We start from the raw sequence: 26,594 nt of genomic DNA on the forward strand, positions 1-26,594 counted from the left end.
CTGTGGTGAAGGAGGTGAGTCTAGTGAGGATGATACTGTGGGGTACTGAAGCTGGTAGTGGTTATGTTTGGAGGGTAAAAGAGATGACTGAGACTAGAAATACAAAATCTTTTGGCATGAAGTGACATTTGAAGTGATTGTTTAAAGCAAGAATAAGAGAAATTAGAAATAAGTTGGATTGAAAAAAGAAATGTCTGGGAGAAAGTATCCCTCATACATTAGCAAAAAACAAAGGTAAGCTCAAGGAATTCTATGATGATGATAGCAAATGGAAGATAGAGAAGAGAGAGAGAGAGAGAGAGAGAGAGAGAGAGAGAGAGAGAGAGAGAGAGAAACAAAAATGGAGGTTCCTTTTTTTCCATGTCCAAGTTGAAAGTCAGACTCAGGAGTAGAATGGCATTTCAGGGTATCTGAGACATGTGTTTTTTCCATCTTGTTCAGCTATGTGTAGCCTCATTCTCTAAACCCCGGAAAGGTCCAGGATGACTTCTCCAACTCCAGCACAAAAGCCACATTTTCATGAACAGAAATGAACAAAGGAAGGAGGTCACTCTTCAATCCACGTTTCCACTTACTCTTACCCTCCTGACTGAATCAGGAGGGAGAGGACAGAAATGTACTCCTTATTCTGGGCACCCATTTGTCCAGGTAAATGTGGTCATGGCCAAAGCAATGAAGAAAATGATTACTGGGAAACACTTCAGTTTTCTGACAATGTATGTTTTTATGTGTGCGTGTGTGTATGTGTGTTTATTCCCAGGCAAATATGTGTACCTGTGAACGTGTCAAAGAGCAAGGAGGAAAGGTGAAGACTGAATGGAAAGATATGTAAGATGTTACTTTGCCAATGAACATGGGGTTCTAGAAAATTAAGGAATTATTCTAGGACAAATATATATCTTACTGGATCTATAGTTAATGTTTTACAACAAGCGAGCCCAAGTTTACAACACGTTGACAGATATGAGCAACTAATAGAATTGGTTGCTTCCTCAATTATGTTCTCATAACACCTTATATCAGTATCATTAAATGATATTTTCTCTATTTATTCTCGACCATAAATTCTCTAGATGATAAATAAGGTATTTGTGGTGGGAAAATGTATTTTCCTGTCTTATACTCCCTTCCTTCTAGAGGGAAGTTCACCAGTGTCATAACTCCATGACCTCTTCATCCTTGGATCAAGTTGGGAAGAGGGAATGTTAAATGAAATACATCAGGCACACAAGATTAAATATCACAGAACTTCTCTTATATGAGAAACCTAAAGAATGAATAATTCTAAAAAAATGAAATAAAAGATAGACAATAGCAAACAAGGAGATAGATCTTTTATGAATGAGAATGGGATTTGGAGACAGAGGAAAAGAGGAGAGAAGAAGAGGAGGGGAAAAATTAAGTTACTTTGAGTGCATGTACCTACATCCTAAGATGAATGTAAACATTATCTACTGCAAACATATTCTAATAAAAAAAAATTAAACAGAGTGAGAAAAGCTCTAGTGGATGCCGTGGGGAGGCAGGTGCTCCTTCTCTCCTTCCCATACTTGGTCCATGTGAGGGCGGGTTACAGCTCTTCACCCACAGTTGCAAAAAAGTGACTTGTCCAGGTGTGTAGTTGGGGATGAGAAGCTGGACAGGTGTGTATGGCTCTGCCTTCGCGCCTTGCTTTCTCCTGGAATCTGTGAATTTGTGCTCTGGATTGCTCTTGGCTATATGGTAAATTGTGCTCCGGTCTTTGAGCCACTGCAGCTGGGTGATAACTTCCCAGAAGTCTGCATATATAAAACACAGTCTCCTGAATCAGCTTTAGCGGAAAAGCTTATAATTTGAATTCCATTTATTACTCCTTTGTCTTATTTCCCAATTGTGTCAGAATTTGGATGGAAATGAGGAAGTACTATGTATTGGGGAATCCTCAAATTCCAAGACTGTCTGTCTGTCTATCTTTCTTACCTATCCTGTCCTGTCCTGTCCTGTCCTGTCCTACCCTACCCTACTCCATCTCATCCTACCTATCAACCTACCTATCCAATCTATTATCCATGTAACAAATAGTGAATGAATGTATGGATGGATGATTGGACTTAAGAACATCAGAACTCTAACTTCTAATGCAAAGGGTAATATTGTTTAGGTTAGAGTGGGAACAGTTCACATGAATAGATGCACCAAAAAAGAAAGAAATCTAAGCCAGAGTTGTGTGGAATGAGGTTTATTTTATGTTTTGCAATGTTGAGGACCAGATCCAAGGCCTCACATGTGATCCACATGTTCTCTACCCCTGAGCCACATCCTCAGACCAATACTTTTCATTGTAAGGGTGAAGCTTAGCCTTCACAAGTCCACTTTCCCTGTCACATCTAAGTTTGCAAAGGTGGCTTTAACTGCAGTTGCTGTAGATTCGTGTCTTGTGTAGCTACCTAGATTCCATCAGGAAAAATCACACTCTTGGTCTCGGTCTCCAGGGCCTTTGAAAGCAACTCATGTTGGCAGCGTGATGGGAAATGAATACATATAATAAATATGGTCGCTGTTACCTTCCCACAGTGTTACCTTGAACTTGCTCTGACCAGAAGTGGGAGATGAGGCATTGCTTGCAACTGACTTATGTCCTGAAGAGGAAGAAAGGGATGAAATAGCTGGAAGTTGTGAAAAAAAGTGAACATTATGATAAGTAATGGACATCTCCTAAGCTAGGTAAGGACAGGAGCATTTCTGAAGTTGTCAAGGTTTGAAAGGCTGCTGAGACTATACAAAGTCATATTTCTGAAAGGTGCTACCCACACCCCTTCCTGCACCTTTTTTGATTTTGGTTGGCTTGGTGACTATGTTTAATTTTTTTTTTTCTTTCTACATAGTTCCCCTAATGAGCCTAAGGGCTCAGACAGTGATGAAAAAGTCAAAAATAGGAATCTTCCTACAAACAAAACAAAACAGCCTTTCTTTCACACTTGCTGAACATTAGAATTGTTTCTCCTTTTGCATAAAGAGATACTATAATCCATATTTTGATTCATTTGGGTGGTTGAATTCAGATGTAATAGGATTTGCTTATATTCTACTCAGTGATAAATGTGACACCCTAAGCCAGCCTGGAGCTTTCTTGTATAAACAGAAGACTAGAGAAATTAGCATTAAGATGAACTGTATTTATTTAACACGATTAGCTTTGAAGGTAAATTTAGATTTTTTTTTTTTTTTTTTTGGATTGTAAATATCTTCTACTTTCCTTCAGGTTTTTTTTTTTGTTGTTGTTGTCTGTCTGTTGAATTCAAGGTTGTAAATACAAAAGTGCTCCATAAATATACCCGCATAACAGACTTGGATATAAAAGCAAAATGGTACTCAAAATTGCTCAAGTAAGTTGGTTATAGTTAGATATTTTTAAAGGCCATGGTGGCATGATTTGGTAAAATCCCCAGCCTCCCTTAAATGATGACAAAATGTAGCTGGGACTTCTCTGTAATGCTTCTGAGTGTCTAGAATAAAAATTCATTAGGAGAAAAGGTCCAAGGGACTTAGCAGAACGCTTTGTCATGACAGACAGAGGGTGGCATAATTCTAAAAATTCTCCATGAAAAATCATATCCACAGATAAGTTCTTTTCCCCTTCTCAGAAAGGGCACAGGTAGACATGTATTAACTGGCTGTGTGAAATAATAAATTACTTTGTCCCATCTGGCACATTAGAGCTAACTTGATGGGCTGTACAATGCCCCTTCCCTGCGAGTTCAACCTGAAATCTTTATGAATGATGGCTGAGCCCTGAGACTCAACCCACCCTTCCTCACAGAGTTGGTAACCCATAAAACTAACATCCCTTTTAAAAAATGATCAATTTGAAACAGATTTGTGAGAAAGGAAACCTTTACTCTTGCAAAATCACATTAATGTGCATAGGAAGGGAGTTGGAAGAGAAACCATCCTGAAATATTACCTTCTCAATCTTTTTTGAAAGGTAAAACTACAAATAATTATAATTTATTCTTCAGGGCTTCTTTATTTTCATAGAGATTTTGTGTACATGGAGGAAACCTAAGAGGATTTTTTTCAAGTTGTGCCTGGAGGTGGTTTCTTGATTCTCCCAAAAGACACAAGGTTGGTTTATTGGCAGTTTATGGCTGGATTTTCATAGCAGGCATAAAATAGTCAAAGCAGCAATGATTTGTGAGTGTGTGTGTGTTGGGTGAGGATAGGGAGGGCTATATTTCTCTCTAGCAATCTGGAAACCTACAGGTCTGTATAAAGCCATTCTGATAGGGGGATCACCAGACAGGTCTTTATTTTTAATGTTTTCAGATTCTGCCTTCTTTTTATTGATTTACTTTTATCTCGAATCAAAATGTCTGTGATTAGAAATATTCCCTCAGTCCTCACATGTGCTTTGTAAACCAACTGAGAGTGAGAGTAGGATGAGTAAATGCCTTGGTGGCAAACTGTTCATCCGCTCTACCCCTCTTTTTATTTTTTCATTTTACTTTTGAAATTCTCTCTAGGTTATTTAGAGACCTCTTACTACTTAAGAGAGCAGTCCTGGGCCCGTGGGCATGCTTTAGCTCTTCTGATTAACTTTCATAATACTGTTTCTTTGGTCTTCAAAGTCCATTATATGTAGATTTATGCTAATGATTATCTGTTATGCAGATATTTCACCTTGGTGTTTGTAATAAAGAGAGTGCTGACCAGTGGGCCTGAAACTGAAGCTTAGGTTGGCTGTGAGCTGTGAGATGTTGTGCGTTTTACTTAACTCTCCAGACATAGCTTTGCTTTCTGTAGAATGGTGATTCTAATAGCTGGCTCTCCAAACTGTGGGGAAAATTCAGTTGTTGTGAAACTTTGTGGTCTTTGAAACACCATACAGGTATGAAGGCTAGAGCAGAGTCTGCCTTCTTTTCCCTGGAATACTTTCTTCTCTTCTTCCCTAGTGGTGTAATTATACAGTTCCAGTCTGGGACTATATTTGCAGCTACTGTTGACCATTTAAACTCTTGGAAGAGAAAAAGATGTGTATCATCTTGACTTCATTTACCTTGCAGGATATCTCTGGCTGTGGCTTCAACTTGTACCCTTTCTGATGCCTTGGGAGAGTGATCAGCAGAAAGCTTCGAGATAGTATCGTCAGGCCCATTTCCTGAACGGAACTAGGGCAACAAGCTGCTAACTGATCTAGAACACCTCTCCTCGACAATTATGTGAGAGAAAGATATTTGTATGTCCCTGAGCCTATGTGCTCACAGGCCTGATTGAAGCCACAGGTCAGCCTAGCATAGCAAATATCAGCGTTTTGATTGAGTCCATGCTGATAGAGATTCACAGAGTAATAGAACTGGAAAGAGCCTTAGCAGTCATCTTGCAAACAAACATAGTACGTGGAGAGCAAAACATTTTTTCTTGGTCACAAAACAAACTAGTTACAGAATGGGAACAAAGTCCAATTTTCATGGCACAACTGCACAATGCAAAGTGAGCAGGACACATCTAAAGCTAATACCTAAGGGATGGTACCTGCAGAATGTAGGCATAGCTTCAGAAAGTGCCCAAGTGTACTTTTCATAACCTCTTGTAAAAATGTCAAATTAGAGAAGCAGACAGCTTTCCCCAAGGTTTTGCACCGGTTTGTAAGTCACAAACTTGGGGCTTCTTTTACAGCCATCCTAAGCGCGAAGGTCCTTGTGCCCGATGAAGTACGATAAGCTCTTTTGGTCGTGGGAGAGCAGGTGGCCTCAGGGAAAAGCAGCCCACCTGGCAGCAGCACTGGAAATGTTTTAGCCACAGCTGCTGAGAGCTTCTATTCTCCAAAAGATTGATCTAAAATGGCTTCTTCGAACATAACCAACAAGAGAGAGACAAGATTATGTTCTTAGCATTTGAACCAGAACACACTTGCTCTGCTTTAAAAGGTCTTATGGGACTGAAAAAGCCCAGGGAAACCGGAGTTGCTGTTCTCATTAAAGGAGAGAGGTATTTTTATTCATTGTTTTTATTCACATCAGTTAATTTAACATGCCTTGAAGGGGCCTCTTCCATGGCAGCAGTATTAAAGTAGCAGCTTACTCACTGATTATAAACAAACGTTAGTCAAGTTTACTTACAAAAGTTGGTGCATGGATAAAAGGCAAAAGAATTACCTCCCACCTGACAGATGGGATGAGTCCCAGGGGTCTCTTCTGGCCTCGTGACAATATGCCATGGAAGAAACTTGGAACAGAATCCAAATTCTTTAACTGTGACTTTGAAACTGCATGAGCTGGTCCGTACCTACTTCTCTGTCTTACCTCCTGGCCTTGGTCTTTGGCTTGCTAATGCTAGGCCCACCCGGTCTTCCTGTCTATTACCACAACCTATTTCATGTTGCAGGGTTCTGCACATGCCTTTCACGTGCCCAGCTACTTCTCTTCTTGGATCCCAATTTTTTTTTTGATATGTGTATGTGGTACTGAGGGTTGAGAATTGAGCCTTTAAACTAAGCTACATCCCCAGCCTTTTTATTTTTTCTTTTGAGACAGGACCTTGCTAAGTCACAAACTTACCCAGTCTGGGCTCAAACTTATGACCCTCCTGCCTCAGCTTCCCAGAGTGCTGGGGTTACAGGCATGAAACAGTACACCTGACCTTAAGATCCCTGTTTTAAATATTACTGCTTTAGAAATGTCTTCACTGGTCATGTGCAAGTGGAGGTTTCATTGCACTCTATTTTTCTTCAGATTAGTTATAGAGATGATTGCTTATTTGTAAGCATACTTATTTATTTTCTGCTGGATTTCAGTCTCCTTTACTAGGCAGTGACTTCATGGGCTAATCACCTATTCTGACCATGAAAAGGACTGGTTCCATCCACAGATAGTCTTCCAGCTCCATGTTGAGGCTGAGCTAGAGCTTTGGTAAAGAGAAATGGAAACCAAGAGAAGAGCAACGAGAGTGGGACTAATGACCTGGATAGGTTTTCTCTGGGTGGAAGACAAGCTGGGCTGGACTCTCAGATGAAGGTCAATCTAGTAGAGACAGTAGGACAAGAAGACCAAGATGGCCTAGAATGTGGGAAAAAACCAGTAAAGCCAAAGCTAAAGCAAGGAAAGAGATAGAGCTTAGAATAGACTGAGACTCACACCCACGTCCAGCTCTTTAATGAGTGTCTCAGAACTTTCCTGGGTAACCAAGCTCAAAACGATTGCTGCTGTCCATCAGGACTGGGAGAGTGGAGTCTATCTTGGTCTCCTGAGCTAGTGATTTCACTTCCTGCCAAAGGGGTGCTATTTTTCTTTGGGTCAGAGAGCTAGAGAGTGACCCTTTCTTTTTATTGCTATTATTTTCATGGATCTTTTCTTCCAATCCAGCTAGCTGACTTCCCTGATAGAAATTTTGTACTTTTGGTCTAAGAAGCATTTTCTAAACCTTGAGCTGTCCTTCTGCCTTCTCCAAATTTGACTGCTTTATGCCTTATTCATACACTGAAATTTTCTTCAAGTTTTGTTTCTTTTTCACAAAACTTCACCCTTGCCTTCTTGAAGGGGAACCCAAGATTCTTCCTGGTTTGCAGCCTGCCCTCTAGTGCAGATGATTCTCCTCCTACTCTGCTTTTCTGTTGTTATAGTAACCACAGATGTGCCTTCTGGAATGCTATGTTTCCTGGGAACACTTTTGGGAGGTTCATAAGAGATACTTCCTTGGTCACAACTACATTTCAAATTTTAAAAAAACATCCTGACCCCACAACTGTATTGACTTTCTTGCCTAAAAGACATCAGGAGAATTTGGCAGGGTAATAGAACCAAATCTTGGTCAGAACTTGGACATGCAACATGATGAAACCTGATGTTAAGAACGATCCATTTTACAGAAGAAAATGTAACACAAATAATTTAACTGTACATCTATTACTAGGATAAATTGTGCAATAGAATATGCAGATATAATGGAAACTTCATAAGTGACAAATAGATGATAAATTATATAAAACAGTGGATTATTTTACTTAGCTTCAATTATAATGTTTGTGACATGAGTGAAACAATGAATTTGAATGCAGAAAGTGTATATTATCATAAATAACTTTGCTAAAATAGGAAGCATAAATTGTGGTTAAATTTAGTAATGTCTCCTGTTATGCATGAATGTTTATTTGTGATTAAATGTGAACAATTGCTCCTTTAAGGTAAAGGTCTGTGTATATGTGATTAATCAAATTGAAATGAAAGTGCAGACAGCTCACGCCATGCCTAGTTATCAAAATGATTGATTTTAGCCTGTGCTTCTAGGTGAAAAAATATCTGTTAATAACCCCAGCAGCCAAACCCCCGATGTCACTGGTAACTCAATGATTTGTGCACGTTTTGCATTACTGGGCTCATTTGTAGGTAGAGAGAGAGTCTACACAATAATCCATCGGATGGCGAAATTATAACATGCAAACAGTGACATCCAGATTTATGCAAGAGTTACGACTGCAAAGTGCATTTCATCAGTGAGAAGTTTAAAATTGCTGCTGTTGTAGCTGTCACGGGCATGTTATTTTCTTTGGTTTGTGTGTAGGCAAGACTGTCAAGGTTTTATCACACAAACTGGTGTTTTTGTACCATAGCTCTCTGCTGGCTGGTGATAGCCAGCCTCTGATCGGAGTTGTTATTAAGTCTTCAGCTTTAAGATAGTACTTTACCAACTTGGTTGAATTACGCTTGATCATAAATACCTTAATGTTTTACTGGGTAGAAAAGGTTCAGAACAAAATAGGAAAACTGCTCTGTCAAGAAATATTGGTGGATTTCAGGTGGTATCTGTTGCTTGTTATCACTGGAGACAAAAATGTATTGGACTCAGATGTTTAGTTAAGGATCTGAAATGGGTTTAAAATGAAGTATGAATAGTCACAGAAAATTTTGCATGTAGAATGTGGGTACCTTCTCCATCCTATAACCTATGATTTTTGAGATCTAGCGATTGTATTGCTGGATTGTCAAAAACTCTGGCCCTGATTCTTATTACAGAGGAAATTTGTTCTCTGTCATGACTACCAGACATTCATCTCTGGATATATGTTGGTCCAAAATGTCTGAAGAAATGCATTTTTTTTCTTGTACCTACCATTATGTTTAGTGTCTTGCTCCACAAAACCCAGGAAAAATGAATAGAGTGATAGAGGCAAATCATGACAAATCAATAGAAAGCAGTGGATATCTTTTGGTATGATGAAATATCAGGCCCAGTATATTCTGTCTTTATGGAAGGAATTGCAATGCTGATAAGATCCCTGAACTTTGATAATTATTGGGTTATATCCTGAGGTATATAGTACAGTATATGGATATATGGAGAATGTCAAATGCTATAAATAATAGGAGAGTTAAACCACAGTGGCTACATTTATGTAGGTTCAACTGTAAAACTTATGAAATGAATGTAGCAATGTATTCAGAAAATTCCAAGCAATTGTGTCTGGTACAATACCTTGCCAGCCAAGGCATGCCATAAATAAGACTCATTGTTACTTGTGTCTATTATAATTATAAGCAAGAGAGGAGGACAGTTATAACATGCACATATTTCTAGCAAATGGCCAGATAACGTAGGCCAGAGCACAACTACAAAAGTAAGTGAAGATTCCTAAAGATAGTTATGCCTGAGAAGATAGTGAATCCCTCCCAGAATTTGTATGCTTTGTCTCTTAAATACTTTATGCCGATCCTGATCTAAGTCTCTGAGAGTGCACTTTCCAAGGTAGTAACCACTAGGCACACATGGTATTAAAATGAAAAAGAATAAAAAAATTCAGTTCCTCTGTCATCCTAACCACATTCCAACGTGTTCAGTAGCTAGTGTGGCTCTGGTTACCATCTCGGACACATGGAGAACAAACACTCTTCTATGAGGAAGAGTTGTGCTAGGTATAGATGTTCTTAGGTCAATCCTGAAAAGACCCTAGATGTTAGGACTTAAAGACTACACAATATAGAAAAAAACTGGGCAACCAAGTGACTACCACAGCTGTGTGTGGAAGTCAATTAGCAAGGAATTAAAGGAGAATAAATAGTGCCCCATAGATGCATTTAAAGACCCTGACTTCTCTTGTGTGACTCCATAGCTGGTAGAAATGGGCAGGTTAACTGAGAGATTCATCTGTCACCCTTTAGCACTGCTCTCTGCAGAAACGCGATGAAAAACAAAAGTAAGGGCTCACCCAAGGGAAAAGCAGCGTGTGGCAGAGTGATTCTTGAATCATAAGCGTTATCTTTAAAAAGTGCCCTCTTTAAAAGCATTGCAATTTGGTGGTTTATTTAGTGCATCTGAACTTAATCATGCTTAAAAAGTGAGCAAGGTCATTCCTGGTTATTCACTCCTATGAGTAAGTTCCTGGTTAGCTATCACATCGTCATGAGTTGTGTTACATTTATTGATGACACTCACTTAATTAATCCCAAGGGAGACAGGAGTCAGCATCTGTCTGAGTCTTGACAATTGCTAGAACTGCAACCGATGGCATTGCCTTCAGAATAGGTTTCTAGAATTTAATACGTGTGATACTGCGTTGACATTGTGTTACAGAGACAATGTGAAGAGAGGGAGGCGACTGCTTCTCCACAAAAGTTTCTCAACTTTCTTCATAGTTTTGCTTTTCTTTTTTGTTTCCAAACAATTTAAGTCACTTTAGTTAGGGAATATTACAGAATCTTGGCCTGAAAGATTCCTCTGCATGTAACCTCCTAGGGAATTTGAATGCAGTAAGTTTTGCTGAACTTCACTGAATTGAAAACTGAAATTGTCATCTATTGGAAAATGAAGCAGATTGGATAGCATTGTCAGCATATTAAATCTGGGGTGAAGGTTATAAGTGTTATTGATTGTTTTTAAATTAGAGAAGTGTCTGTGCATTCCATACCAATTTTAGTTCATTTTTTAGAAATCAAGAAGCACATTAGAACTGTGGTGCTGGCTGAGACCTCAAATGGCAATCTCATCTTTCCTCTTAGACTGTACGCCACACTGAAAAAAAATTGATCCTGGGGAACTCACTGCAAGCAGAGGAGTGGAATGGAGGGCGGAACACTGGACTGCTGCTCGTGGTACCTGTACCCTGGTCCTCACTTTGCCACAATTTCTTCCCAAATCCTTCACCCTCCCTGGGCTTCAGACTCACTATTTGCTCAAATGAGGGAAATGTACAAAATAGTTCCTATGGCATTTGCTAACTGTATTTGTTTTCTGTTGCTGCATAATAAGTTACTACAAACTCGGTGTGATTTCAAACAGCATCCGTTTGTCATCTCCCAGTTGTGTAGGTCTGAAGTCCTGGAGGGCTCCGTTGAGTCTTTGCTCAAGGTCCCTCAAAGGTAAGACACTGGCTGGGCCAGGCTTTCATCCACAGCCTCAGAAGAAGAGTCTTCTCCCAAACCCATATGCATTGTTCTCAGGATTAGATTCCTTATGGTTGGAGGATTAAGGTTCCTGTTTCTTGTTTGCTATTCTCTGGGGCTCGCTCTTAGCTGTCGGTGGTCACCCTCATTCTCCACTCTGTGGCCCCTCCATCTTCCAGCCAGCAATGGCAGAACAAATCCATCTCGTGCTTCAACCTGGCCGCCTTCTCTCCTGGTGACCAGCCTAAGAGAACTCTGGTTACAGGACTCAGGTGATGGGGGTGATCAGAACAGCCCCACCTAGAGCCTTGCCTTTTCCTGAACTCCAAGTCATGTGATTAGGAATCTTCATAACACACACAAAATACTTCTTGCCGCACAGTATGATCGGGATGCCAAAACACGGATTTCAACATGGAAGGCATGATGAGTATCTCAGCGAGCCATTTAAAATTCTGTCCATCACACTAACTCTAAAAATCTGTGATTGCACATCTTCTGAGCCTGCAGAGAGTGCTTTTCCGTGAAGTTCTTCACTTTCCTTGGTACTGTTTTCCTGGTATCTAGCTCTTCTTTGTGCAGTTTAAAATCATTGCTTTCCATTATGTCTGCAGTCCTCTTAGATCAGGTTCTCGCTCACGCACTCCTTAGTCCAGAGACTGTTGGGTATTTCTAGAAGTGGTTCATTCTCAGTGCTGTAGACAGAGGAGAATGGGCAATAGTGGCTCAGCCAACTTCTGAAAGGTTTTAGTCAGACTGCTGTCTAAGGCTTCAGGCATGTAAAGGCCTCACAAGGGACATGCACAGCCTTATAAAGAACATGAAAAATTACTGATTACTCCCCCTCTTGTCCTTTTTACCTGCGTCATTCTGCATTTTAGCCACTCTCTGAAACTCTCTGAAATGTGTCATTTCTTACTTGTAAGATTCCTAAAGTTTTTATAGTTTCTCGAAAGACTGCTTTACAAAGATTTTTGCTTGCCAAGTAGGATGTGGTTTTTTGGCTTAAAAGCTGCTCTCACCTCTGGTTTGTGGCTGATCTGCTCCTACCCTGCATGGAGGCCCTCAGTCAGTCGCTGGCCAGCTAATAAAGGCTCATTCTAAAATCTCAATTGGCGATCCGTGTGTTTCGGTGTTTGTGGGTTGGTACCTTGGTTCGGTTCTGAGTCCAGAACAAGGCACACTTACCAGTGAGCAGCAAATGAAGAGTACTTGTTCCCTTGGTTCGGCCTTTGCACTGTTTGGGGGATTTGTAGGGAGGCTTTTTTTTTTTTTAGTCCTGGGGTTGAACCCAGAATCTTCACACTGAGGTACATCCCCAGCCCTTTTAAATTAGCTCTTATTTTGAGACAGGGCCTTGCCAAGTCACTAAGATATGCAGGTTGGAGTTGAACTTGTGATTCTACTGCTCTAGCCTGCATAGAGATGGAATCATAGGCAGCCAGCACCATGCCCATGTAGGGAAGCATTTTAAATGTGGTTGGCCTTTCCTGAGTCCTGCACCTTTGTGATGATTTTAAGTGACTTGGGTGATTAACGCAATGCTATACAAATTAGTGGAATAAAATCAAATATACAGATGATGCATAGATGCAAATGAAAAGCACTCCTCTCCTATCTATCATCCAGGGGATACCACCTGCATATTGCCTTGCATATCTTTCTAAAAATGTTTCTATTATGTGTGCATAAATTAATTTAATAGGGTATTATATAGCAGTTAGCCATCTATAGTGAAAAGCTTTTATGCTAATAAAGATATCTCTATAATATTATTTAAATGTTTTGCTTCCAAATGTTTGATCTCGTGAGTATACCAGTATTTATTCAGTCATTTCTGCTGAACATTTCTTTCCCACTATTGCAAAAAATTGCTTAAGTGATTCAGACATACTAGTACACACCTGTGATCACAAGATTCTCAGAGCCTGAGGAAGGAGGATTGCAAGTTTGAGCCTAGCCTAGGTTACTTAGTGACTTAGCAAGGCCCTGTCTCAAAATAAAATTAAAACAAATGTTAAAAAAGGATTAGGGATGCATTTCAGTGTAAATGCCCTGGGTGAAATCATCAATATTACAAAAACTAATCTTCATATAAGGTTCCACAAGTGAAACTGGACAAAATATATACACATATTAAAGTGTTTTGAGATCTATTGCCATCCTTTCTCATTACATAATACCAATTAATTTATATAGAATCACACAAAGAATGGGTTTGTAGTGAAAATTCAGATTGGAGCTCCTCTTTCATAGACTGTTACCTCTATGATTTTTATCACATTAGACCCCTGACTCTCAATGGCTTCATCTGTAAAATGGGATTTACTCTAGCTCTAACCCTAAAAATTATACAGATAAAGACAGATGGCTTATGGGGCCAGGACTTTGGAAATTATAAATTTAATGTGAATCACTATAAGTCATTCTTTTATCCTTCTTGCTTACTCGGGGCAGTGGTCTCCAGGCAAACGACCCATCATACCCCATCACATTATACCTCTTTTAAGAACATCGATTGTATAAACTCCTCACAAGAATGTGCCTTGGGTTTGATGAGACTTTAGAGTACACCACTGTCCCTTGTCCTGATCGCAAAGTATGTTTCCACACTGATGTGCCTGTTTCTCTTCTTATACAAAATGTCTGTGACTTGGGAAGTTGTGTGGTTACTGTATTTGTTTGTTTTTGTCCCCTTGCCTTCCCAGCTGGCTGTTCACTTGGTCCCCTGTGGATATATTGTGTTCTGTACGAGGTTGTCTTTATTGGTACTCATAGGGTGGCACTTAGCACTCAGATGGCACTTTTCATTTTGAAGACACTTTGCAGACATTAGCTAATTAATTTTCACATCACAGCATGATAGGTAGGTAGGGAGCTAATCTAAGCATTTGAACTATGGCGATGAGAGGTGTGCTCCAAGTACAATAAATTATTTTTTATTATTCTTTGAAGGAGGAAATGATGGCTAGGTAATTTGTTCCAAACCACAAAAGCTGTTTACATTAGTTGAAATTCAAGCCTACTCTGATAAAGTTAGTTGTATCACAGGCCCTCTTACCTGATCCAGCCCAGCTTGTTCACAAAGACGGGGCTGTGAAAGGGAAACCCCAGGTGTTTTCCCTTTTCACTCCAAGGAAGATGCAGCATTACTGGCACTTGCCGCTGTCTTCCCTTCTTTCCCGCACTTGTTGAAAGGAACCTGATGAAAAGTTTGAAAATACTTAAGACAGAAAGATGGGCAACAGCAGGAGGCAAAACCACACTGAAACCAAGTATGGTGGGATTATTATTCGCTCTTGAAATGTAAGAGTCTTTAATAGGCAAGATAATGATAGTGTCATTGTTTGGGCACAAAAGAGAATAGGGAAGGTCAAAATGTAGTTGGCTCAAATCTCATGAGGTCTAGGCTCATGAAATTAATCCTCCGGGTCTTGCCAAAGCTGGCAGGTACCTCCCATCATCTCTCTGGTCTTGGGGGTGTCAGTCAGGGTCTCCAAAATGGATTTCAGAAAAGAGAGAACACTGTACTATTAACACTAGTTGTTAAGAAGGAAGAGGAACGTGGTCGGGTTCTGTAGAATTCCTTTCCCCAGAAAGCTCATTGTCAGAACCAACTGGCCTTCCTTTGCAGTAATAACTGAAGGCAACTTGAAGATCATATTCTTATAACAAAAGATTTGATTCAGCTTCCTGGATCCTGAAATGTGCTCAAGACTTGCAAAATAGTATTTGAGATCACAAAACTTTTAGACCTTTGGTGAAGGTGGTGGAGGAGAGGGAGGCCAGCTAGAACAGGTCCATTTTGTCCACTGGGCAGCAGCTCTTCTCTGCTGTTCAGCTTTCCCTGGTTTCTTATCATTTCTTATGCCAGTGGGTGTCAATCTGAACACCTAGGCAGATGGCCTAAATAAGAGGGGGGATTTGACATTTAGCTGTTAATTTATTTTACGATATGGGCTGTCATGTATTATACATGAGGTAAATAAAAGTGATGGACCAATTATGGAAGCGTATACGGCCTTCCAATTACTCTTGGATTACGTGCTTAATATTCTGAAGTATTCCAATTACAGAGAGATTTGTCACTGCAGCAAAACTTTTTTTATTTGTGGAATTCCAACTTCATTTGCAGGGAGGCTCAGCTGATTTTCTGCTAAGTAAATGAATGTTCTAGACTTTCAACACAACTAGGGTTCATTTCTGTAGATGAATCATATTTTAGACTTATATTTTTGACAACCTATTTCACAGTTGACTGGCCTCCCCCACCCAATCTGGGATTCTAGACCACTTCTGAAGAGTAGATTCACATTTGTTGTCATGAAAGGGCAATCTTGTCATTTTAAAAGGATCACTTCTGGTTAATTCAAGATCTGTAACTTGTTTTGGTCTATTAACTTTATCATATTTCTCTCAAGAACAATTTGGTTAGGTGAAGAATGGATCAACACAGCAGAATGGCTGAATATTATCCAAATGTCTGGTTAAAAAAGTTGTCTATTAAAGAAAAAGCAGAAGCAGGTTAATGGCAATATGAGGAACTTTGACAAAGCTTGAAAATTAGAGGATTGTGTTAGTTTATGTTAAAAGACTAGCATAAAATTTTGTTCTGAATTTATATTCTAATTTATGCTAATTACATAAACAACAGAATCCTCTATCTTATAAAAATTTCAAATTATGTAAAAGTGGAAGTTTTAGCTTGCTTTTTAATTCAAGGCAATTATTGTCTCACCCAATGTCACAAATGTTATTTTGATCTTTTGCAAAAAACGAGCTTCGTACAGTGAAGCAAAGAGCTTTAGTACAAAAGAAAATACTATGTGTTTCATGATATGAGCATTATATTCATAAGTGGTGACATTATTTTTATATTCTTATATCTAATCTCATTCCCAAAAAATCATTACAGACAGCTTATGTGAGCACAAAAACTAAAACAGGGAAATTATAAATGAGTTATAAGTTATGAATCAGGAGAAAACCATGGAAACAGCTTAAAAATTGGAGAAAAATTTTGTACCTTAAGGAGCACTAAAAACAGACTTTTCCTTCTTGGGGTCTGAATGAAAGGCAGACAGGATCAACTCCATAAGACAAATATCCACAAGGTACAAATGTGCCTGTTTCTCAGGATGAGCAAAGCTTTTTTTCCCCTCTGATAATCAAGTGGTTTGTGTTATGTATCATTATAATACGAACTTGATATATTAGCATGTGCTTTTAAAAATCTCTCAGTATGCATTTTATTACTCTGTGTCAGTTTCGTTCCATCACAAAACCCCAGCATTGTGAGTTAAAATAACAAACATGTATTATTTATTTCTCTTCTGGGTTAGCTGAGAGACGTTTTTGATCTGCAGTGGTTTGACTGGGACTGGAAGGTCTAAGACGGTCTCAGCTGGGAATTCTAAAATGGCCTGATCCTATCCCTGTGGGCTTCCTCATACCATAGAAAGCTAATCCAAGCTCCTCCCAATGGTAGTGGGAAGGGGCATTTCAGAGGCAAGAGAATATATGGTCTAATGAGCAAAGACTTTCTATGTCTCTGCTTATACCTATCATGTTTGCTAATATCTAGCTGATCGCTAGGACGGAGCACAAGGCATGTGGCCAACACAGTTTCAAGGAATGGAGAATGACACTGCTTCTCTTAATGAGTCACATTGCAAAGGGAGACAAAGGCACAGAAGGAAGGTATTACTATGGCTATTTTTGCAAACAATCTGTCACAGTTGGGAACTCAGTCTTTCAACACTCTCCACATGGAAAACAGAACCTTGTGTAATCTCCACACAAGTGTTTATGGAGAATCACACACTGTATTAGTCAGTTTCCTGTTGCTGGGACACAATACCCGGCACCCAGAACTTAAAAGGGGAGAAATTTATTCGACTCACAGTTCCAGTGGCTCAATCCGTGGCTGGCTGGATCCAGGGCAGAAAGACATGGTGGAAGGGTGTGGAGGACAGCTGCTCATTCTGTGGCAGCCAGGAAGCAGAGGGAAAAGGGTGGAACCAGGGTCACGAATACAGCCTTCACCCCCCAGTGACTCACCTCCAACCAGGCCTCACCTCCTGACAGGTACTAAACTCATTAATGGGTAAGTCCAGTGATGAGTATAGTGCCCCGCCATCCAGTCACCTTCCAAATTCATGGGTCTTGAGGGTAGGGGGACATTTCAGATCTAAGTCCTAGCACACAGTGAGCAGCCTTCTCATTTTGACAGCGTCTACTCTGTCCCTCTTAGGACCTGAACTCCCATTGTGCACCCAGGGCCTATTCTCCACATCATTTAGCATCAGCCCAGTGATAACACACCGGCACTGCCTGGCTAAGCCAGAAACCTTTCACCCATGCAGGACCTAAAGCACACGTTGCTCGGTGATTTGAAAGTCCTTCCAAGTTAGTTTGTCTTTTCCTGGGTGTTTTGTCTCAGCCCTAGGTACCATATAGAGTTTCTGTATAATTCCTTTTTAGTCATAGGGAGTAAATCTGTATTTAACTTCTCCAGGTTATTTAGCAAATAGTTTCTACCTCCTGCCTGAATGCAGACTCCCATAGACATGGTCTAGAGAAAAGAGGAAGGTGGAGAATGCCCTCCTTCACCCCGGAGAACAAGGTGTCAACCCAGGTAAATGGAAACACATCATGACAAGAAAAAAGGAAATGGAGGTGAAGGGAGATGATCATTTCCCTTCTTCTTTTCCCTAGGGCAGAGCCTGGGTTGTGGGTTTGGAACATTAAAGGTGCCCAGTCTGTGCAAAATAACTAGAACATGTTGTTGATAAGAGTATGTCATGGAATAATTGCTTGGACAAAGTTCTAGCAATTGTTTTTGTTGTTTTCAAAAATGAAACTAAAAGTATGAAGATTCTAGGATCTGGAGATTCAATTCCAGGAATTTACTGAAGAGAAATAAAAACAAATGTCCATAAAAGGATTTGCTCAGGAACATTTGGAGAAGATTTTCCATAATAGGCCTAAACTGGAAATAAGCCAAGTGATCAGCAGTAGGAACATTTTGAAAATGCAATAGGGCTAGGGATGTAGGTCAGTTGTAGAGCACTTCCCAGCATGCATGAGACCCTGGGTTCAACCCCTAGTACATGGCGAACAAAAATACTCAAAAGCATAATACAAACTTGATGCATTTAGATACTGAAATACTATTTAGTAATAAAAGGGATGGAGTATTTATATATATGACAATAGGGATGGATTTCACAGTTTATCCATCCTTCCTTCCATCCATCCATTCATCCCTCTATCCATGCACTTTATTCTTGTTGCATTTCAAACTAAATTATAGACATTAGTAAGTTTTCATCTACAAACTTCAGCATAATTATCAGTAATTAGTTCTATTTGCTCATAGCTATGTGAAATAAACCTTTTAGAAAAAGAACACATGATATTATTCCATATGGAGCTCTCAAAAGGACAAAACTCATCCATGTTGAATACGAATCAGCATGTTGGTTGTCTCTGGGGAGGTGGGGTTGGGGACTGATCAGGAAAGGACATGAGGGAATTTCCTAGGGACATGCTCAGAAGTTAGGGTGGTACAGAAGTATGCATATATGAGCATAGGTTGACATCCGTAAATGTACACTTCAGATTTGAGTATCAGCAATTTTCTTTGAACTATGTCAAAATGTCTGCAATTTATTCTGAAATATATCACAATCTTAAGATAGGAAGATGAATGGATAGAACTACAGGTAAGTGGGTATATGAGTGAGAAAAAGCCAGTATCCATAATGTTAATGGTAATAACTGGGTGGTAGATATATACGTGTTTTAAGCAAAATTCTTGCAATACTGCCACATGCTTACAACTTTCATAAGAGAAAATCTTTTAAATTGTCCAGGTAGGTGTGAGGAGCCACAGAGCATTCAGGTTGGGAATTTGCTACCTCTGGCTGTGAGGGAGGACTGCAGGGAAGACTGCAGGTAATTTGAAGCTGCTTGCACAGTATCCCAGCATGACATGGGTGTAAGGCCTGGGGATGATAGGGTCCTCCAACACACGGCTCCTGGAGCCTCATGCTCTGAGTGCAATGTGCTAGGCATGCAGAAGTTTTCAGGTCCTCAGAACAGGGAGGCGGAGGTGCTGAAGGTACCTGAGAATGGAAAAGATTCAGGATCAAAGTAAGAAGATCATCATGAGTAACAAAAGGCCAAGACTTGGGGAATTAGTCTCATGAAGTGGGTATAAGTATGGAGTTTCAGGGTTAAGGATCAGACAGATCTTAGAAGCCATCTATTCAATTTCTCATTCATTCAACAAGTATTTATGGGACAGCTATCATATGTTAGATGGTACTCTAAGTTCTGAAGATACATTAGTCAGCAAAATAGATTGTGTCCCTGTGATTAAAGTCATATCTTGGTGGGAGTGAGAGAGACAACAAACAAATAAATGAATGAATGAATGAAAGCATAATTAAATGGTATCTATTAGATGGTGATAGCTGCTATGGGTAAAATAAAGCAAAGGAAGGTGACAGGAAGTACCAAAACAGAGGTCTTAGTATTTTATAAAGAGTGTTCCAAGGAGAACTCATTTGTAAGGTAGTATTTAAACAGAGAGCTGAAGGACGTGAAGGAGAAGAACACTTACTCCTTAGGGAAGAGTATTCCAGGGAAAGGAGCAGCAAGTACAAAGGTCCTGGGTTCAAAAGTGGAATACCATCTTTGTAGAAGACCTCCATGGTCAATTGGAATGCACAGGGAATAAAATGGTGGGATCAGAGATCAAGCAGATTGTGGGAAACCAAAGGAGATAAAGATTTAGATTTTATACTTTGAGTAAAATTGAAAAATATTGGAGGGTTTTGAGCAGAGGTATAAACATCAGAAGTAGCTGTATTTAAAACTGAAGGATCAACTGGCTTTGTGCAAAGACACCAAGGGGCACAGGTAGAAACAAGGAGGCCAGTTACCAGGTGAGAAATAATAGTGGCTTGGACCGGAAACCACTGGAAAGAGCTGGTAAGAACTGGTTGTGTTCTGAATATATCTGAAGGCTGAGCCCATAGGGTTTAGGTTCAGATAGAATTCGGATGAGGGAGAAAGAGAGGAGTTGAGAACGACTCCAAGATTTGTGGTGTAGTACCTGGAATAATGTATATCAATTCACTCTGACAGTATGAAAGGTACTCATCGGGGGTGGAATCAGAAATTCCGGATTGGATGCATTGAGTTTGAGATGACTTTTACTCATCTAATTAAAATTATCAGGTAGGAAGCTGGACACATGGATCTGGAATTCAGAGGAGAGTTCTGCTCTGTCGACAAAAATTTGAAGGTTTCTGAATATAGATGCTGTTTAAAATCAAGAAGCTACAAAGATCACCTAGGGAACCAGTGTTGATAATAAGGAAAAGTTGCCCAAAGGTTGAAGCCTGAGGTCTGTCATGCTGAGAGGGCAGGGGAAGGTCAGGAGCAACTAACCAAAGATAGTGAGACAAGCAGGCCAGGGAGGATCAAGAGACAGAGGAGAGTACTTGAAGGAGGAGGGCGTAGCTCATGTGTCAGATGCTGCCAGTGGTCCAGGGAGGATCCAAACACAGGTCTTAGGTCACCTAAGAGGCCCCCTCAGTCCCACATTATTGGTCACCCCAGGAGAGTGCATATCAGTGAGGATCCGAAATACTAAGACACAGTATTAAGGGAGAAACTGCTGAAATCATTTCACTGGATTAACTTTACCTGTCAGATGAAACGATTTTACATAGCAGAAAGAAGCCCAGAGGGAAAATGATTGATTTATTTATCAAATAAATGAAGCTACATTTTCTTTACACATCTGAATGTGTGATAAGTAATTAAGCGACCTCACCTCATTAATAAACAGTCACACTCTAAAGGCTCTATTTTTAATGCGCTTGACTAAAACACAATTTTCATTTTTAAAAATATAATTAGCAATATTGACATAAGTTTCATGTGCATATTGATTGTAAATGAGGTGCGCAGTTTGTCATCATGCAGAGGTGACCCATGTGCATACACAACCATCATCAGAGTGTGGAACAATGCTGGGCATTCAATTCATATTCATTAATTGAATGAATTCAGTTGCATTTGTAAAAAAAAGAAATTCCCATCAAGATGCCCACCTCCACAGATGAACTCAAACTATGGTAGTTTCTCTTAAAGACTGGGTATTTGCCTGGCTCTGTAGAAGCCATAGCAACATGGTCAAACTATGGGGGGAAGCGTGATAATGAATGGATTTCTTAAACCAGCAAGGAGAGGAGTTAACAAGGGGTAATTAATTAAAACTTTTGCTTAATGAATCATCATTGATCAGATACAGGGTTTTCACATTGTTCATAATAGATGGAGCTTTTGTCTGTCACAACTTCATAGCACCTCTTTAGAGATATCTGAGTTACCCTTGATGTTGTCAGATCAGAAAACCAAGAATCCGGGAAGTTATGGGATCATTCCAAGGTACTGATTAGATAACAGCAGCAATTGTTCAAGAACTAGACTCTATGCAGTTTTTCCTTCAATACTTGATCAGTGAGCCTAAATTCATAACCTGTGTTAACTTCTTATATGCTCAGTTGGACTTTCCTTTTTTTTTTCTTCTTTTTTTTGGTACCAGGAATTGAACTCAGGACCTTGAGCTTGCCAGGCAGGCTCTTATGCCCCTGAGCTAAATCCTTGGGCCCTGGACCTTCCATTTTAAAGACAACAGTTTTGTTATTTGAAATTTCTTTTTTGCTATTTAAATGTCTCAGGAGCTAACAAATTCTGTTTTGCATAAAGTCTAATTGGAGTTTCTTTTACTTGTGTCTAAAACACTGATATGAAAGAAAAGGTCATTACAGGCTGAGCTAGTGAGGAGGAAGGGAGATGGTCTTGCAGGGTGCACTCAGGAAAGGCGGAAAGTCACCGTACTGGCAGGGCAAAGACAGCGTGGTGAATAGGGACACAGGGCATTTCGGTGGAGATTCGCCCACGGAGTATAGCGCTTCAGAGCAGTTCACATTGAATTAGATGGATTTGGTTTTAAATATTAGCCTTAGTGTTTGCAAGGTAGTTTCTGAGGTAGAGTCTCAAGATCTCTAAAGTACAGATACCTGTTTAAGGTTTATTTTTAAAAACTTTTTTATTTTAAAAACTAAAAAAACTAACAAAACAACAAAGAAGATAAAATCAAAACAACACAAAAACAACACAAATGATACATGACCTCAGAACAAAATGATAGGAATTAACAATGGTTGCTACATTACATACTGTTCTCTTCAACCAAGTTGCTCAGTCCACCAGACATAAGAATGTAAGATGGATCAAACAATCAAAGACAGTAACAAGTAATTAAAAAACAACATTGGGAATGATGCAGAGCTTCACCATAAAAGATGGCAGGAGTTCAACAATGGTTCTTACACTGCATGTCGTTTTCAGAGCAGTCATTCTGAATATCAAATTCAAGTGTCAAAACTGGTCAAGAGAAAAGAAAATTTTAAGCATTGACTGTTCCTCTCAATAAACCACAGACATCAGCAATATACCTATTCCAGCTCTCCTTATACATACATATAAATTTTGATTTTCATTTAAAAAAAACCAAAATAACAAAAACAAATATATAAACTAAACAGCATAGAGAACAATAATATAGAATTTCAAAACATGGTGGTAGGATATTAACAATGGTTGTTATATTACCTAATGCCATCTTCAAAATGGTTGCACATATAACCAGATATAGGCATGCAAGGTTTAAATGAGATTAAATATTTAAAAAACCAATGACAGACACAGAAATAAAGGTGATAATAAAAATAGTAGTGATAGTTATTCATGACTATGATGATTACAAAATAATACTTGAAACATAATTATTTAATTGCAAATTGTTGACATCAATCCATAGAAAACATCAACCAGATTGAGATCCTTAGAAAATAAGTAGGTAATTCCTAAGCTTTGCTAATGGTTCACCCAGGACAGGTTGTACCAAACTAGCTTCTTATCACTTCTGATGGCTTTATAGGACAGAAAGAAGAGAAGAATGTTTTTGACGTTCTCTGTCCACATTGGATAAAGTGAATCAAACACTTGTGTAGCAAGAATCACATACTTTCAGCTAGAGGAACTTCTTTTTACAGAGTATTCTGGGTTCCTTAACACTTAAGTCCAATTTTCAGAAAACTTTTTTTCCTGCTGATTTAACTTTCCTTATTTGCCCCCTACTTTTGTTTTTTTGGAGATACACCAAATAAAGCCTGGTTCTTGATCCTTTCGGTACTTGAAGTCCCCTATGTCTTCCTTCAGACTTTCTCTTCTCATTTCCTCACACTGCTCTTCAAATTAGGTAAGGTCTAAACATGCAGCATCTTCCCTTAGGACCTCTTTGGACTTTATCCCTTCTGCAAAGTGGAACCTCTTAGAGTTGCTTGTGGTATTTCCAATGTTTTCAGATCTATGCAGATTGCAGAAGGGCTGATACCTAGGATGCATTGATATTTTCATCTTCTGACATTAATACCTAGAGCATTTTAAAGTAGTTATGTGATATTGTTGGCTCATTTTGAACTGGAGCAAAAATTCAATCGGACCATTTAAAGTACATCTCTCTGAATCTGAACTGTACAACAGCTATTAATTATTTTAAACAAACCGAAATGTAGAGCTTTATCATTATTCTTCTTGTCAGCTTCAGAGCAGTAACCCAACCTGTCAAAATCTTGATCCTGCCATCTGTCATGTTAGTTATCCCGCCTGGCTTCATTTCATCCCCACATTGGATTTGCATGATCCTACATCATAAGCCACTGACAGAATGTTGACTAAGACAGAACCAAGTATGGAGCCCTGAAACATGTCATAACAACTGCCTCCTACTTCGAAAGTTTCATTAATTGGAACTCTTTCAGTAATATTTCAACCTGCTTCAAGCGTTCTTATCTGCACTCAGGTCACCTCTCATCTTCCCACATGGATTGTGAAAAAAAATCCTGGCCATTCAGAGTTCTGCAGAGAAATGGAAGCAACTGGATGCTTCTATATCTATGTATGTGTGTGTAGCTATACTCATATGCCTATCTGTAGCCATAGCTCTATCTATAGGGAGAGAGGTTTTTGCAGAACTGGCTCATGTGATTTTGGAGGCATGGTAACAATATCCAGGGGTACTGATGGGGTGGAGACCCTGGAAAGAGTTGCAGTTTGAGTCCAAGGGTGTTATACTGGGCTGAATTCCTTCTCGCTTAGGAGAGGTCAGTCTTTGTCTATTCAACCATGAACTCATTAGATGAGACTACTCCCACACACACTTATGGAAGGCAATCTGCTTTACTAAAATTTCACTGATATAAATGTTAATCACATAAAAATACCTTTACAGAAGCAGGTAGAATAGCATTACACCAAATATCTGGACATGTGGCTGTTGTGGACTGTGTTCCCTTCAAACTCTGTATGTTGAAACCCTAGTCCCTACATGCTGGTATTTGGAGGGTGAGAGATATTTGAGGTCATGAAATGGGGCTCCCATCATAGCATCAGTGCCCTTATGAGATGAAGAGACCGGAGCTCATTGTCTTTCTGCCCCATGCAAGGAAACAAGAAGACAGCTAGCTGTTTGCAAACCCAGTAAAGGGGCCTCATTAGAACAAAATATTCTGTACATTGATCCTGGATTTTCTATCCTCCAGAGTTGTGAGAAAGCCTCCTTGTTTAAGCCACCCAATGAATAGTATTCTTTATGGCAGGCCACGCTGACCAACAGAGTGGCCCAGTCAAGTTGACACATAGAACTTACCATTCCACTGAGTTTAGACAGGTACGTATCCCTGGGCTGAGACAGTGAGCAGACCCTATATATAGTCAATGCACCCTCACCAAATAAGTACCCTGGATGAGAACCCCATCTACCTGCTCAAGAGGGATGCTGTATCCTAATCATGTGCTGCATAATCACATCGTGGTCAGTGATCGACAAGTATATGATAGGACCCAGTAAGATTATAATGGACCTGAAAAATTCCTCATGTCTAATAACATCATAGCCCTTGTTATGTTGTAGCAGCATAGATCACTCCTGCTGGTGGGGAGGGTGGCATAATCACCTCTTCCCTGACCAGTGTTGTAAATATACATATGATTCTGCACAGTACACCATACTTGATGATGATGATGGAAAACCACTCTGCAACTGGTTTATAAATTTGTTACACTGTACTTTTCATCATTATTTTAGGCTGTCCTATTTCCACTGATAAAACGTTTACTGTAAAAGTGTGTCATAGAATGCTGACAGCCCCACACATGTTTATCATGTCACTTGGTTGCATCACTTTTGTTTTGTTTTGTTTTGTTTTGTTTTGTTTTTTCCGGTACCGGGAATCGAATTCATGACCTCACACTTGTCAGGCAGGCGCTGTGCCGCTGAGCTATATCCCCAGCCCCGGCTGCATCACTTTAACCTCTTATTATATCTTACATCCTGGCCACAGGGACAACAGGCCATACCATATATGCATATGCTATGTATCACAGGTGTGGAGGAGGCTGTACCATCCAGACGTGTGTAAGTACACTCTATGATGTTTGTACAGTGACCAATTGCCTAATCATATGTTTCTTAGAATGTGTTCTGTCATTGAGCAGTGTGTGACTATCTTCTAAGCTGTGTACCTGTGGGCACCCTTTTCTAATTTGCAAAAAGACTTACTACAGGTCAGTTATGGAAAAATCATTTTATTTTATTTTTGATTAACATGTACTAATTGTACATATTAATGGGTTTGGTGTACTATTTCAGCACCTGCATGCAATGTACACAGAACAAACACCTCCCTTTATTCACTTCCCCGATGCCACATGTACTCTTTCTGCTCACTAGTAGTCATGACGTTATGTTCAGGTCAACTTTCTTTAGCTTCCACCTATGAGAGAGAATACATGGCATTGTCCTTCTGTGTCACGCTTATTTTATCTAAAATAATGTCCTGGAGTTCTTTCTATTTTCCTGAAAATGGCAGGATTTTATTCTTTATGGCTGAAAAACATTCCATTGTGAATATATGCCAAAATCATGGCTGAGTACCTGGCTTTTAATTCTGACTCAACATCTGAGTAGCTTTCTGTTTGTGATTTATAATTCATTTCTCTGAAGCCAATTTTCCCTATCTGTAAAATGGGCATGTGCACCTGGTTGTGAGACTTAGATCCATTGAGTTACCCTACATCTCTGGGCAGGTGTCTGGC

Source organism: Chinchilla lanigera, unplaced genomic scaffold, assembly GCF_000276665.1.
Source record: "Chinchilla lanigera isolate Chin_1 unplaced genomic scaffold, ChiLan1.0 scaffold00004, whole genome shotgun sequence".
Classification (NCBI taxonomy): domain Eukaryota; kingdom Metazoa; phylum Chordata; class Mammalia; order Rodentia; family Chinchillidae; genus Chinchilla; species Chinchilla lanigera.